Source organism: Bos indicus x Bos taurus, chromosome 13 (genome assembly GCF_003369695.1).
Source record: "Bos indicus x Bos taurus breed Angus x Brahman F1 hybrid chromosome 13, Bos_hybrid_MaternalHap_v2.0, whole genome shotgun sequence".
NCBI lineage: Eukaryota > Metazoa > Chordata > Mammalia > Artiodactyla > Bovidae > Bos > Bos indicus x Bos taurus.
This window is the reverse complement of record NC_040088.1, coordinates 80,779,890-80,796,854: the sequence shown is the minus strand read 5'-3', so window position 1 is coordinate 80,796,854 and position 16,965 is coordinate 80,779,890. Positions and strand designations below refer to the sequence as shown.

At 40.5% G+C, this 16,965-nt stretch overlaps 1 protein-coding gene across 2 annotated transcripts in view; it reads right to left on the bottom strand.

The window, feature by feature from the left end:
* Nucleotides 1-16,965, bottom strand: part of PAK5 (p21 (RAC1) activated kinase 5) — a 426,783-nt gene that overhangs the window by 201,297 nt on the left and 208,521 nt on the right. For both annotated transcript variants that reach the window (XM_027560315.1, XM_027560316.1), the window contains exon 2: nt 16,337-16,485. The gene's annotated coding sequence lies outside the window, so the exon portion shown is untranslated. The remainder of the gene's footprint in view (nt 1-16,336; nt 16,486-16,965) is intronic.

The window sequence follows — 16,965 nt, the reverse complement described above, 5'->3', positions numbered from 1 at the left end:
CTTATTATCTTTGTACAAGGAGTATCCTCTGGGCTTTCTTAGTTAGAAACATAGTAAAGTGACAGGTCCTCAGACAGTACCTAAAACTATCTTCACATTCATTTTAACTTCCTTCTTCCATGAGCTATCTGACCCTTTATCAAGATATGGTAAAACTACCATATGATCCAGCAATCTCACTCCTGGGCATATATCTGGAGAAATTCATAATTCATAAAGATACATGAACCCCAGCATTTACTGAAGCAATATTTACAAGAGCCAAGACATGGAAACAACCTAAATGTACATCAACAGATAAATGGATAAAGAATACACAGTACATATATACAATGGATTATTACTCAGCCATAAAAATAATGGGAAAGACTAGAGATCTCTTCAAGAAAGTTGGAGATACCAATGGAATATTTCATGCAAAGATGGGCTCAATAAAGGACAGAAATGTCAAGAATGTAACAGAAGCAGAAGATATTAAGAAGAGGTGGCAAGAATACATAGAAGAACTATACAAGAAAAGTCTTAATGAACTGGATAACTATGATGGTGTGGCCACTCACCTAGAGCCAGATACCTGGGAGTGTAAAGTCAAGTGGCCTTAGGAAGCATCACTACAAATAAAGCTAGTGGAGGTGATGAAATTCCAGTTGAGCTATTTCAAATCCTAAAAGATGATGCTGTGAAAGTGCTGCAGTCAATATGTCAACAAATCTGGAAAACTCAGCAGTGGCCACAGGACTGGGAAAGGTCAGATTTCAGTCTAATTCCAAAGAAGGGCAATGCCAAAGAATGTTCAAACTACAGTACAACTGTGTTCATTTCACATGCTAGCAAGGTAATACTCAAAATCCTTCAAGCTAGGTTTCAGTACATGAACCAAGAACTTTCAGATGTACAGGCTGGATCTAGAAAATGCAGAGGAACCAGAAATTAAATTACTAACATCTGTTGGATCATAGAGAATGCAAGGGAATTCCAGAAAAGCATTTACTTCTATTTCACTTCCCTGGAAGAGGGAAAGGCTACCCACTCCACTGTTCTGGCCTAGAGAATTCCATGGACTATAGCAGTGGCCATGGGGTTGCAAATAGTCAGACACAGCTGACTTTCTTTTCACTTCACTTATATTTCATTGACTACACTAAAGCCTTTGACTGTGTGGATCACAACAAACTGTGAAAAATTCTTAAAGAGATGGGAATACCAGACCACCTTACCTGCCTCCTGTGAAACCTATATGCAGGCCAAGAAGCAATAGTTAAAACCAGACATGGAACAACAGACTGGTTCCAAATCAGGAAAGGAGTATGTCAAGGCTATATACTGTCACTCTGCAATAACTTATATACAGGGTACACCACGTGAAATGCCAGGCTAGATTAAGCACAAGCTGGAATCAAGACTGTTGAGAGAAATATCAGCAACCTCAGATATGTAGATGATACCACTCTAATGGAAGAAAATGAAGAAGAACTACAGAGTCTCTTGATGAAGATGAAAGGGAGAGTAAAAAAGCTGGCTTAAAACTCAAAATTTTAAAAAAACTAAGGTCATGGCATCCAGTCCCATCACTTCTTGGTAAATAGATGGGGAAAAAGCAGGAACAGTGGCAGATGTTATTTTATTTTCCTGCGCTCCAAAATTACTGTGGATGGATAAAATAAAAAATAAATAAAATGATGAGGGGAAAAAAAAGATGGGGTCAAAGAAGCTGTGGAGTTTTCTCCTCATTTGCTATAGGCCATCGGAGCATATAAGCTTCAAAGAACCATCCTAGAAACCATAGGGAACAGCTTCAAGAGTCCTTTGCAAAAATACTAAATCTTGAGTTACTGAGGGCTTCTATATCAAAGAAATCCTCACTGTTTCAGCTCCATGTGGGTTCCATCCTCCCCACTATAAACTCAAAGTTTGCTTTAATGTAGGTTTCCTTGGTTTTGAGGGCATAAATTAGCTAGGCACTTCAATTTATCAATGGGTATGCCAAATCTTCCCAGGGAAAGGCTGGTACTTTTCTGTTGACTCTATTCTCTAGTTATCAACTTGGAGGCAATAAGGAGTAGCAGAGAAAGAACTTAAGTTGAATGAGAATTATCATAGGAGGCTTCAGATGAGGTCCTTGTACAGCCATTGGGTAAGGAAGGTTGTTGTTCTATGTCAAGGGAGAACGGATTGCTCCTGTCTTCTAAGATCAGTCCAGTTCAGCTCAGTCATCTCTGACTTTTTGCAAACCCATGGACTTCAGCAATCCAGGCTTCCCTGTCCATCACGAACTCCCAGAGCCTACTTAAACTCATGTCCATCGCACTGGGGATGCCATCCAACCATCTCATCCTCTGTTGTCCCCTTCTCCTCCTGCATTCAAACTTTTCCAGCATCAGAGTCTTTTCCAGTGAAATGGTTCTTCGCATCAGGTAGTCAAAGTGTTGTATTTTCAGCTTCAGCATCACTCCTTCAGAATATTGAGGACTGATTTCCGTTAGGATTGACAGGTTGGATCTCCTTGCAGCCCAAGGAACTCTTAAGAGTCTCATCCAAAACCACAGTTCAAAAGCTTTAATTCTTTGGTGCTCAACTTTCTTTACAGCCCAACACTCACTCACATACATGACTACTGGAAAAATCATAGCCTTCAGTAGAAGGACCTTTGCTGGTAAAGTAATGTCTCTGCTTTTTAACATGCTGTCTAATTTGGTCATAGCTTTTCTTCCAAGGAGCAAGTGTCTTCTAATTTCATGGCTACACTCACCATCTGCAGTGATTCTGGAGCCCCAGAAAATAACAATGAAAAATCACTGTTTCCATTGGTTCCCCATCTATTTGCCATGAAATGATGGGACTGCATGTCATGATCTTAGTTTTCTGAATGTTGAGTTTTAAGCCAACTTTTTCACTCTCCTCTTTTACTTTCATCAAGAGGCTCTGTAGATCCTCTTCATTTTCTGCCTTAAGGGGTGGTGTCATCTGCATATCTGAGGTTATTGCTATTTCTTCCAGCAATCTTGATTCCAGCTTGTGCTTCATCCAACCCAGCATTTTCCATGATGTACTCTGTATATAAGGAGAGTGACAATATATAGCCTTGACATACTCCTTTCCTGATTTGGAACCAGTCTGTTTTTCCATGTCCAGTTCTAACTGTTGCTTCTTGATCTGCATAAAGAATTCTCAGATTTCTCAGATTTTTTCTTTTTAGAATAACTAAAGAGCCTCTTGATGAAAGTGAAAGAGGAGAGTGAAAAAGTTGGCCTAAAACTCAACATTCAGAAAACTAAGATCATGGCATCTGGTCCCATCACTTCGTGGCAAGTAGATGGGGAAACAGTGGAAACAAACAGTGATAGACTTTTTTTGGGGGGCTCCAAAATTACTGCAGGTGGTGACTGCAGCCATGAAATTAAAAGACACTTGCTCCTTGGAAGAAAAGTCATGACCAAACTAGACAGTATATTAAAAAACAGAGACATTACTCTGCCAAAAAAGGTCCATCTAGTCAAAGCTATGGTTCATTTCCAAGACAAACCATTCAATATCACAGTAATCCAAGTCTATGCCCCGACCAGTAATGTTGAAGAAGCTGAACGGTTCTATGAAGACCTTCAAGACCCTCTAGAACTAACACCCAAAAAAGAGATGTCCTTTTCATTATAGGGAACTGGAAAGTAAAAGTAGGAAGTCAAGAAATACCTGGAGTAAAGGGAAAATTTGCCCTTGGAGTACAGAATGAAGCAGGGCAAAGGCTAATAGAGTTCTGCAAAGAGAATGCACTGGTCATAGCAAACACCCTCTTCCAACAGCACAAGAGAAGACTCTACACATAAACATCACCAGATAGTCAATACTGAAATCAGATTGATTATATTCTTTGCAGCCAAAGATGGAGAAGCTCTATACAGTTAGCAAAAACAAGCCTGGGAGCTGACTGTGGCTCAGATCATGAACTCCTTGTTGCCAAATTCAGACTTAAATTGAAGAAAGTAGGGAAAACCACTAGACCATTCAGGTATGGCCTAAATAAAATCTCTTACGACTATACAATGGAGTGACAAATAGATTCAAGGGATTAGATCTGATAGACAGTGTGCCTGAAGAACTACTGATGGATGTTTGTGACACTGTACAGGAGGCAGTGATCAAGACCATCCCCAAGAAAAATAAATGCAAAAAGTAAAACTGGTTGTCTGAGGAGGCCTTACAAACAGCTGTGAGAAGTAGAGAAGTGAAAGGCAAAGAAGAAAAGGAAAGATATACCCATTTGAATGCAGAGTGCCAAGGAATAGCAAGGAGATATAAGAAAAACTTCTTCAGTGATCAGTGCAAAGAAATAGAATAAAACAATAGAATGGGAATGACTAGAGATCTTTTCAAGAAAATTGGAGATACCAAGGGAACATTTCATGCAAAGATGGGCACAATAAAGGACAGAAATGGTATGTACCTAACAGAAGCAGAAGATATTAAGAAGAGGTGGAAAGAATACACAGAGGAGCTATACACAAAAGATCTTCATGACCCAGGTAATCACGATGGTGTGATGACTCACCTAGAGCCAGACATCCTGGAATTTGAAGTCAAGTGGGCCTTAGGAAGCATCACTACGAACAAAGCTAGTGGAGGTGATGGAATTCCAGTTGAGCTATTCCAAATCCTAAAAGATGATGCTGTGAAAGTGCTGAACTCAATATGCCAGCAAATTTGGAAAGCTCAGCAGTGGCCAGGACTGGAAAAGATCAGTTCTCATTCCAATCCCAAAGAAAAGCAATGCCAAAGAATGCTCAAACTACCACACAATTGCACTCATCTCACACGCTATCAAAGTAATGCTCAAATTTCTCCAAGCCAGGCTTCAACAGCTCATGAACCATGAACTTCCAGATGTTCAAGCTGGATTTATAAAAGCCAGAGGAACCAGAGATGAAATTGCCAACATCTATTGGATCATCAAAAAAGCAAGAGAGTTCCAGAAAAACATCTACTTCTGCTTTATTGAGTTTGCCAAAGCCTTTGACTGTGTGGATCACAACAAACTGTGGGAAATTATTAAAGAGATGGGAATACCAGACCACCTGACCTGCCTCCTTGGGACACAGTCAGTAAATCTTTAATCCAATTTTCTGTTGATGGGCAGGGCTTTGACCTGAGGCCAAACTATGGTGGATGTAATGATGATAATGGTGACCTGCTTCAAAATGTCCCATGCATGCACTACTGTATTCAGTGCCTCAGACCCTGAAGCAGGCCACCACTGACCAACACTCCATCGAAGACTCCTGGACACTCATGCACATGTCCGGATCAGTTTCTTCCAAGATGGCTTAGGGAAATTTAGGAGTCAAGGTTCTCAAGTTCATCCACTCAAATGAACTCATCCCAGATCTTAGCATCCCTATCTGGGCCCTGAATCTTACAAAGTTGTGTATTGAGTCTCAAAGTTCCATATAGTTAAAGTTATTGTTTTTCCAATAGATGTGAGAATTGGACCATAAGGAAGGCTGAGCACCGAAGAACTGATGCTTTTGAACTATGGTGCTGGCGAAGACTCTTGAGAGTCTCTTGGACAACAAGGAGATCAAACCAGTCAATCCTAAAGGAAATCAACCCTGAATATTCATTGGAAGGACTAATGCTGAAGCTGCAGCTCCAATACTTTGGGGGCCTGATGCGAAGAATTAACTAATTGGATAAGACCCTGATCTGGGAAAATTGAGGGCAGGAGAAGAAGAGGGCAACATAGGATGAGACAGTTGGGTGGTATCATCGACTCAATGAACATGAGTTTGAAAAACTCTGGGAGATAGTAAAGGACAGAGAAGCCTGGAGTGCCGAAGTCCACTGGGTCACAAAGAGTCAGATACAACTGAGCAACTGAACAATAACATCAAAAAAGTGGTCATCTTATTCTACAATCTGTATAATTATCATTGTATGTTATAGCTATTAGATATCCCAACATTTAACTACCTACCTAAGTCTCATCTCGATTTACTACAGGCAGATGCTTGCATAATGATGACCTCCCATTGAACAAGTGTGAACAAGTGTGATGGTACTATATACCAGGATTAATTTTCACTCCAATTACCACACCAAAAAATCTGTGGTCCCTGTTACTTTCAGACAGGTGAGTAATCCAATTCCCAAATCCTATCCACAGGGTATCTTTCTACAACCACTTGTTTTAGCTCAGTTTCCTAGGGACAAGCACTAACAGATAATGCCTTAATTGGAAAATGCAATTCCAAGGCAGAAGGAAATAAATGAAGCAAGGAAGAATAAGAAGCAAGAAAAAGTGCTATGTTACTATCCTATACACTGCATTATGATGAACCACAAAGAAACATAGCCAGGAGTTCAGCAAATGTATCTGCTAAGTGACACGGGAAGCAAGTACATACACCTCTAAGCAAGTACATACACCAAGGAACAGGCCACCAGAGAGACGCATGGAAAGTGACTTTATCTGCCTTGTGCCTTCTCTCTCCCACCTCTAGAGCAAGCTGCTAAGGATATAGGTCGATGTTTTTCAGTCAGGTACAGTTTTATCCCCCAGGGTGACACAAATAGAGATATTTCATATCTAGAGATCCTATTCTTATTATTGTCACAATTGGGAGAAGCTACTGGCATCTCGTGAGTAGAGGCCAAGAATAACTTTAAACATACTACAATGCACAGGACAGTCCCCCACAATAAGAATTATTCAGCGCAAAACATCTTAATGCTACTGTGACAAAACCTGTTTCAGATAATGGGAAAGCTGAAAGAAAATGAAGAGGTGCCTAAGGTGTGTCTAACAAAACAACCAACAGGAAAAAGACAGATGTGGAAGACATTTCACAAAAGAGAAACACCAGTGGAGAACAAAATATGAAAAAACTGGAACCTCTTTAGTAAACAGGGAACTCAAATCATGGTAAGACACCATTTCTCACTCAACTGAGTAGCGAAAATTAAGATCTTGAGAACACAGAGCATGGGGAGACTTGGTCTCTGGAGGAATTCTCATTTTTCTATTGTGCTGGTCAGGAGTGGAAATTGCTACTGTCTCTTTGGGAAAGAGTTTAGTCTCATGTTGTAAAGTTGAACAAGTGCATATTTAAAGTGAACACTCATACCAGTTTTCCCGAGACTGTCCTAGTTTTAATGCTGGAAATCCTGTATCTTAGGAAATTCTGAAGTTCCAAGTAAACTGGAATAATTGGCCACCTGTATAGCCTAGCAATCTGTTACTATGTATGTAACCCTAAACAACTCTTGCACAAGCACCAGGAGATATATAAAAAATAATTACAATATCATTTTCATAACAGCAGAAAATAGACATAATGGTAGAGTCCGTGTACAAGAGAATAAATGGTGAGATATTCAGGCAATGTAATATTTTCTAGCTGTGAAAATGAACTACATTTACATGTAACAATATGGATGAATCTTAGAAACAACCATTTGATAAAATGAGTAAATCTGTTGACTTTGAGTATGAGGTAACTACAAAACTCAAAAGGAAGCAAAAACAGGGCTTCCTGGGTGGCTCAGTGATAAAGAACTTGCCTGCCGATGCAGGAGACACGGTTTCGACCCTGGTTTGGGAAGACTCCACATGTTGCGGAGGAACTAAACCCATGCACCACAACTGAGCCTGTGCTCTGGAGCCTGGGAATTGCGACTACTGAGCCCACGGCCCACACCTGCTGAAGCCTGCATGCCCTAGAGCCCAGGCTCCACAACAAGAGAAGATACCCCAGTGAGAAGCCATGTACCGCAGCCACAGAAGAGCCCCCACTCACGGTAACTAGAGAAAAGCTCGAGCAGCAACGAAGACCCAGCACCACCAAAGGTAGATGAATATTTTTTTCAAAAAAAGGAAACAATAATCAAATATTTCATATAGATATATTCATGTTTGGTCCAATTTCTTTTTAAGCAAGAACATGGTAAATGGTAGACAAATTTAATATAGCATCTCTATAGGGGAGGGGAAAGGAGGAAATGGAATGGAAGGCTCCCTTTTCCTCAAAGAAAAATTAATACAACTAATCAATTATTACATCCCCAGAAAGTGTTCACTAGATTTTGTATCTTTGCTGTCAACTTTAATGGTGTTATTGATTTCTTTTTTGGCTATGCTATTTTCTGTTTATTTTACCTCCTTTTTTTTTTTTTTTAAACCCTTCTTTATCTCACTTTTTAGAAATAGATTGGTAAAGAAGAATGAATGTAATACAGTCCCTGAGCTAACAAGTGTGGGTGAGTATTTTGGCCTGGCTTGCCACTCAAAGGTCTTGCCAGCATGTATTTCCAGTCAAGTTCTCATTCTGCTTCCAAGGAGCTGGGGATCCTAATGTCAGCCTGTTAAGTCTTATGCTAGAATTGGCTGTACCTGGTCACTTGGGAAGCACCATACTTAAAACACAGGCCCCAGAGAGCAGTAAAAGCTCAGGAAAACTGCAGAATAGGGCTGCTGTTTAATTTACACAGTTTAGTCCCAGAGTGAAGAAATCCATGAATGGAAAATTACCATTTCACACACACATCCCAGTGGAAACACACAGGCACAGATCTCCCTATAAATATGTTCCTAGCCTGCCCCAGAAACTTGACCTTGGAGGGTCCAGAGCCTTGGAAGTTTGAGTTTGGGACCATAATCCAAAAAATTCTTTGTTTTTCTACAAAAACCCATTCAGCATGCTTACCACACTTACAGAAGTTGTACCACAGAAAGAGAGTCCATTAAGTTAGTCTGCATCATTGCATTACCTCACTGAAACCACAAACACCGTCACACACTGAAAATTTCTTACATTCAGGCCCATTCCAAACCCCACCTTTTTCTCCAAGCACCCATCACAGTATTTTCTTCCTTCTTTCCTCCCTCCCTTTCTCTCTTTGAAATAAACACAAATACTATTATTCTGCCTGCAAGTTAACTTTTGTCTTTCTGAATTCTGGTACTATTTTTTGTGTTTCTAGTCTTTAATCTTGATCCCTTTGGTGTGTGATGCTCAGCCCTTCCCTTCCCTGCACCCCTGATGCCTTCACTTCCAAATTATCTGACAGCATCATGGGACACCTTTTTTGTGTGTCTACTGTCCTTGCCTTAAACATGCTTCTTCTTTATTTTATCTGAGGAACAACTACTCACCTTGTACGATTTTTAAAAATTATTTTATTTTTATTTTTGGCCGAGCGACCTGTGGGAGTCCAGTTCTCCACCCAGGGATCAACCCCCCCGCCCCCTCCCCCCGCATTGGAAGTGTGGAGTCTTAACCACTGGACCATCAGGGAAGCCCCACCTTATACATTTTACTCAATATGTTTCTCTTCTTGGTAAATTGTAATCTCCCTTCCTGCTTATGTCTTTGAAACTCTTCTTACCAAAATCCCTCAAGTTTGGACTATTTCTGCAGCCCTCAAATTTGGACTGGCTGTGTGATTTGCTTTGGCCTACAAAGCAGAGGTGACATCTGAGCCTAGGCTGCAAAAAACCATTCACACTCTTAAACTTTCCTCAGCCCATGAGGGTGGGCCTGGACTAGTCTGCTGGAGAGCTGAGTTTCCCAATCAGTTACCAGATATGCACCTCAGACTGTCTGAAAGGCACCTGAAGCCACCTCAGACTATCGAAACCCCAGTCCACCTGTCAGCTGATTGCAGGCAAACCAATAAACCAAGCCCAGGTCAGAACTCAGGACACAGAGACTTATGAGCAATAATACATGCTTATTGTCTCAAGCTACTAAGTTACAGGCTTATTCATTATGCAGCAACAATGGATGTTCTTTCCTGATCTGATTTAATAGCTGCAACATACTTCTACCATAGCCCCTTATATCACTACATAGCTTCTTGTGTTTCTCTTCCACAAATGTTCAAGCTATTTAAAAACAGGACAAATTTTTATTTTGCACCACAAAACCTAACAGCACCTGCCAATTTTTCAATAAATGAGCGTCAGAAAAATATCAATGATAATTAGCTAATTAAGGATTATAATTATGGCCAAAGGATGGCTTTGGAGGTAGACAAATCAGAATTTGAATCGTAATTCAGTTTTATATATGTGTTACTCCACAGATTTTGGCTAACCTCAGACAACTTTATCTGCCCATGTATAAACTGAAACTAGAATTATATATATGCCACAGGATTGTGGTTATAAGGTATATATTCCCTTTGCCTCCAACCTGGGGCAGAGCATTGCTGTTGTTCAGTAGTGTTGTTCAGTCACTCAGTTGTGTCCAACTCTTTGTGACCCCATGGACTGCAGCATACCAGGCTTCCCTGTCCTTTACTATCTCCTGGAGTTTATTCAAACTCAGGTCCATTGAGTTGGTGATGCCATCCAACCATCTCATCCTCTGTAGCCCCTTCTCTTCCTGCCCTCAATCTTTCCCAGTATCAGGGTCTTATCCAGTGAGTTGGCTCTTGGCATCAGGTGGCCAAAGTATTGGAGCTTCAGCTTCAGCATCGGTCCTTCCAGTGAATATTCAGGGTTGATTCCCTTTAGGATTGATCTCCTTGCTGTCCAAGGGACTCTCAAGAATCTTCAGCAGCACAGTTTGAAAACATCAGTTTTTCAGTGCTCAGCCTTTTTTACAGTCCAACGCTCAAAACCATACATGACTACTGGAAAAACCATAGCTTTAACTATATGGACTTTCATTAGCAAAGTGATGTCTCTGGTTTTTAATACGCTGTCTAGGTTTGTCATAGCTTTTCTTCCAAGGAGCAAGCGTCTTTTAATTTCGTGGCTACAGTCACCATCCACAGTAATTTTGGAGCCCAAGAAAATAAAGTCTGTCAGTTTCCACTTTTTCCCCATCTAGGTGCCATGAAGTGATGGGACCGGATGCCATGATCTTAGTTTGGCATGGGACCGGGTGAGTGGTCAACAAATGAGAATAAAAGCATAAAATGTATGTAAAGGACCTTCCTGGAGGTCCAGTGGTTAGGACTCTGCCTGCCAATGCAGGGGACTCAGGTTTGATCTCTTGTACTGTAAGATTCCACATTATGTGGGGCAACAAAGTCCGTGCATCACAACCGCTGAGCCCACATGCCTCAAGCCTGTGCTGGGCAATAAGAGAAGCCACCACAATGAGAAGCCCATGGTGAAGAGTAGCTCCAGCTCACCACAACTAGAGAAAGCTTGCATGAAGGAGTGAAGACCTAGCACAGCCAAATACATTTTTTAAATGTATGAAAATAATAAAAAATTACAAAGTACAAAAAGCATTTAGTATAGTACACAGCTTGCTGCTGCTGCTGCTAAGTCTCTTCAGTCGTGTCCGACTCTGTGTGACCCCAGAGACGGCAGCCCACCAGGCTCCCCCGCCCCTGGGATTCTCCAGGCAAGATCACTGGAGTGGGTTGCCATTTCCTTCTCCAATGCATGAAAGTGAAAAGTGAAAGTGAAGTCGCTTAGTTGTGTCCGACTCTTTCCAGCCCCATGGACTGGAGCCTTTCAGGCTCCTCTGTCCATAGGGTTTTCCAGGCAAGAGCACTGGAGTGGGGTGCCATCACCTTCTCTGGTACATAGCTTACAGATACTCAAAAAATATAATTAATTAATGTGACCTATGGTCTATTAATGTGATCATGATCATCATCATTGCTGTCACTTCTTATAGGAGAACTACAGGTGCTCCATCCATAATTCCTTGGCATCGCCTCTGTACATGCTGACCCGATGGTAGCTTCCAATGGCAAACACCTGGGACTCTCTCACTCCCATATGTAACACCCCTCACTCCCACCCAGAGGAGCAGCCCTCAACCAAGGCAGATGGGAGAATGTGGCTATGTCCCCCAATTTCCCTTCCCTTGGTTAGGATAAATCCAAGGTATGTTTTCTACTATATCTAGAATTGCCAAATGAGGCTGTGCACCTTGTCGCAGCAGTGATAAAATACATTTCCTGTCTTTCTTCTCTTCCCTACTCTACAACAAAGATATATACTAGCATCATCCCCACATATACACCAGTAGCTATAGAATCACCATTTGATTCTAGGGAACTCAACCTAAAATAATACTACTTTTAGGTTTATTTTACCCTTATTGCTTCAGAATCTAATTGTTTCTCCCAGTAATTCTGACTTCCATTTAAGGCCTAGCCTTTTAATGATCTCTCAAAGAGTTGTATCCAGCCCACTGATGACAAAACCAAGCACAGAATGTGGTGTGCGGTCTTTTGTCTTCTTGGATGCTTTCATCATGGCTCAATTCTCTGAGTATATGAGGACAGAGTGAAATTGTAGTTGATCTTGGGTAGCTCTGTGCTCCTCCTGATGGGCATCCGAAACCCTGGCATTGACTCTTGGCCAAGACAGAGGTAAAACATACTAGCTTAGTGATTTGTACTATGCTGTTAAGAGTAAAAACTACCCTAGGTATCCTGGACCATTTTGTCTATGCTGTTCACTAAAATGTATGAATGTGAAAGTGAAAGTCACTCAGTCACGTTAGACTCTTTGCAACCCCACAGACTATGTAGTCCATAGAATTCTCTGGGCCAGAAAACTGGAATGGGTAGCCTTTCCCTTCTCCAGGGGATCTTCCCAACCCAGAGTTGAACCTGGGATCAACCTGCATTGCAGGTGGATTCTTCAGCTGAGCCACAAGGAAAGCCCAGGAATACTGGAGTAGCTTATCCCTTCTCCAGCAGATCTGCCCGACCCAGGAATTGAACCAGGGTCTCCTGCATTGCAGGTGGATTCATTACCAACTGAGCTATCAGGGAAAGACAAAAATGTATGTATTGATGGTTTGTACTTGTTTATCTGTATGCAAAGCTGCTTTTGTGGAATATAAAATACCCCTCAGTAAGTTTGAGCTTGGCTCCTTTGAGACACATGTATTTTGGTGGTTCATGATCAGAAGACAAAGTATATCCTGTATGGTGGAATGGGGACTATACCTGGACATCTCAGTCCTTAGAGATGTTTTCTGAGCTTGCATTCACCTGCTGGACCCTATCCTGTGCCTTTGTGTGTATACTTGGAGGAATCTTTATAATTATCTGACGCTATATAACTATATAGTTATACTATATATACTATATAGTATAGTATACTATACTATATATAACACTATATATAACTATATCTGACATTATATAACGGCTTCACTGAGGCTCTCTTATGACAATTGAAGCCTTTTGATAGCAGTCTGGTATGGAGGAAGGAAGGGACTATAGCAAGCAAATCTAGAACTATTTCAGAAAGATTTGACTCTTAGAAAGCAGGGCCCAGTATTTTGCTGAGTTTTGTTGTTCAACTGAGTTTTCATGAAAACCCCTCCTAACATAGACTTGAGGTTGGTCCATGCTCCAACAGTGGCTGTGGGCTTCTTGAAATCTTGGACCCCCTGCCAAGGTCACTGCATAATTCTTTGTCCTCCCACCACCACCTGTGAGCTCTGCCCAATGGATACATACTCCAATATAGAAGCCCTGTCTTTGCACAGCATCAGTTTCTCTGGTAAGCATTGGTTGAATCTACATACTGCTGTCTTTTTTTTAAAAATTGAAGTACAATTACATTTCAGGTATAAAGCAAAATGATTTAGTTATACACACACACATATATATGCATATATGAATGTGAAAGTGTTAGTCATTCAGTTGTATCCAACTCTTTGCGACCCCATGGACTGTAGCTTGCCAGGCTCCTTTACTCTCTGAGCCACCAGGAAAGCGCATATGTACATATTTTGAAAGTGCATATGTATATATTCTTTTTCAAATTCTTTTCCATTATAGGTTATTACAAGATAGTGAATACAGTTTCCTGTGCTATATAGTAGGTCTCATTGTTTACCTACTTTATATATAGTATTTTTTCTGTTAATCTCAAGCTCCTAATTTATCCCTCTCTTTCTCTATTCTCCCTTTGTTAATCTTACGTTTGTTTTCTGTGAGTTTGATTCTGTATTTTAAAAAAGTTCACTTTTATTATATTTTTATATTCCATATATAAGTGATATCATATGACATTTCCTGCCCGAGTTACTTTTTATGGATAACTAATATTCCACTGTGTATATGTACTACATAAATAGTTCTCTGTGCTTTACAGCAGGACCTTGTGGTTTATCCCTTCTACTTATAATAGCTTATATCTGACACCTCCAACCTTCCACCCTGTCCCTCTCGCTTGGCAACCACCAGTCTGTTCTCTATCTCTATGATTCTGTTTCTGTTTCATAGATAGGTTCATTTGTCTCATATTCTAGATTTCACATATAAGTGATATCATATGATATTTGCCTTTCCTTTTCTGACTTATTTCACTTAGTATGATAATCTCTAGGACCATCCATGTTGTTGTAAATGGTATCATTTCATTCTTTTTTAAGGCTGAATAATATACCATTGATAATACATATATATAAATGATATAGTCCATCGATATATATATTTGATATTTATGATATATCTATCAATGATATTCTGCTATATATATGATATTTAATGATAAGAGCTGTTCATATATGTTGGCAACAATTCCTTACATATTCCCATCTTTTTAAAACATCAATTTTAAGTAGTATTTTCATCTTCTCTTTAATGCTCCACCTAGGAATAATCCATAGGAAAGTTTTAGTCTTTAAGTTATGCTTCACTAAGCTAAGCCATTGGTCCTTTAAAAAACTCATTTCTTATCCAGAAAGGTACCCTTAATATGCACTATCTCTCTGTGACTCAAGTAACACTGTTCTCAGAAGTTAGGAACCATGCAGGAACGAAGGGAGTTTTTATAAAAGCATCTGGAAGGCTCAAGTCTCCAAGTGTTGCCTTGAACATGAGATTTCAGGGCAGAATTTTATGTCTTCTCACAGTGTGACATCAACCTCCTCTAAATTTCAGAAGCCACAAATATATACATCATAGACTGAAACAGCAAAATAAATTACCATTATGTTATGGTAACCACCATAAACCAGCAAAATAACCACCATTATATACCAATGGTTATAAATCACCACTCTCAAGGGACTCTTGAGAGTCCCTTGAACAGCAAGGAGATCAAACCAGTCCATCCAAAACGAAATCAGTTCTGAATATTCATTGGAAGGATTGGTGCTGAAGCTGAAACTCCATTACTTTGGTCACCTGATGCGAAGAACTGACTCATCAGAAAAGACCCTGATGCTGGGAAAGATTGAAGGCAGGAGGAGAAGGGAGAGACAGAGGAAGAGATGGTTAGATGGCATTACTGACTCAATGGACATGAGTTTGAGCAAGCTGTGGGAGCTGGTGATGGACAGGGAGGCCTGGCGAGCTGCAGTCCATGAGGTGGCTAAGAGTCAAACATGACTGAGTGACTGAACTGAACTAAACTGACTGTACATTAAAACTCAAATAGCAGTATACCTTACATATGACAATTAGAATTATGTTTGGGAATTCACAAAGGACATTGGTGATCATCTAGTTTAAACTGGCAGAAGGACATCCAAAACCTATTTTAAATCCATCTGTTCTCAGTGCCAGGTCTCTAAGCCAACTCATCATGCTCACTTGCCTAGGGGACAGTGTCCTATTTTCCACAATGACTGAGCACTACCCCTACCTAAATAACAGTCTTTTTCAAATATAACATAAACTCACTTCTTTACTATTAACCCTCCAAACACTTCTGTCTTTGCTGGAATAAAGTCAAGACAATTGTCCATATCTAAAGACTCTGCAACTTCCTCTCTATATCATGCTTCTCCAAATACCCTCTTGAACACCTGGATTCTGGTTCATAGCACATGTAAGATCCTATCTTCAAGCTTTTACCCTGTGGGCTCTTTTCCATCACTCAGAATTCTCTGAGTGGTCTTCTCTTTATACTGAAACAGAAGTTGCCCTTTATTTATTCTTTACCTCATTAACCTGTTTATCATGTTCATAAACATAAATGGCTGCCAGCCTCTTTTGCATTTACTGACTTGCATTTACTCCTTGGTATCTGGGGACAATTGGTTTTAGGACCCTTGTGGATACCAAAACCCATGGCTGCTCAAGTCTCTTGCATAAAATGGCATAGGAAAGTCAGCCCTCTGTATTCATGGATTCCCCATCCAAGGGTTTAACGAGGATGCTGAACATGAGGATAGGGAGGTCCAACTCTACTTACCTCCTCCCACTAGAATGTCAGCTCTTTCAAAGCTGTGCCCCTGCCTTTTTTGTGTACTATCATATCCCTAAGTGCCTAGAACAATGTGCAGACATGTAGAAGTCACTCAGTAAATATATACTGAATAAAAAAGGTACTTTTGTGTTTTCTTACCACTGCATGATTTAAAATTTTAAAAGGAAAAAAACGTAACATAATTTATTACCCTACCTTTTTTATGATGGCTGTGGATGAATCAGACTCCAGAGGAGTGTGGCTATTTCTGTTCTGCAACTTTTTGTTGGTGCTCTTCACTGCTCTTCATTTTTCTTCAGTGTTCATTTTGGCCAGAGGTGGGAACATTTTGCCATAGTGTATTTCTGCAACAACATGGTACCAACATGAGTCAGAACCCCACCAACATTATGCTTTGTTTAAAAATAAACATAAAACCTCATTTACTTCATGCTCTCCTCCATGCTGTACATCCCCTCTTTACTGTTTCAACACTTTTCCTCAATATGCAGCTACAGACCTGCATGTTACTACCTGGACACCCCTAGGCAATGTCAGGTTCCCTTAGCACTGCCTGCACCAGTCACAGCACTTCCTCTAATCATTCCACTGTGAGTCCACCTCTCCCACTGATGGTGAGCCCCCTCTGGGGATAGGAACTACACCTTTGGCCCATGAATCCTTAGTCTCACTCACTCTCTAGTAATTATACGAGTTGAATACAGCTGATTCTCATTATTTGCAGTAGTTATGTTCTATAGAGTTGCCTGTGATACTGAATGAGTGATGCTGAACCATTTGACTGAGGAAACACACAGTTAGGTTTATGTTCATCTTTGGCCTCA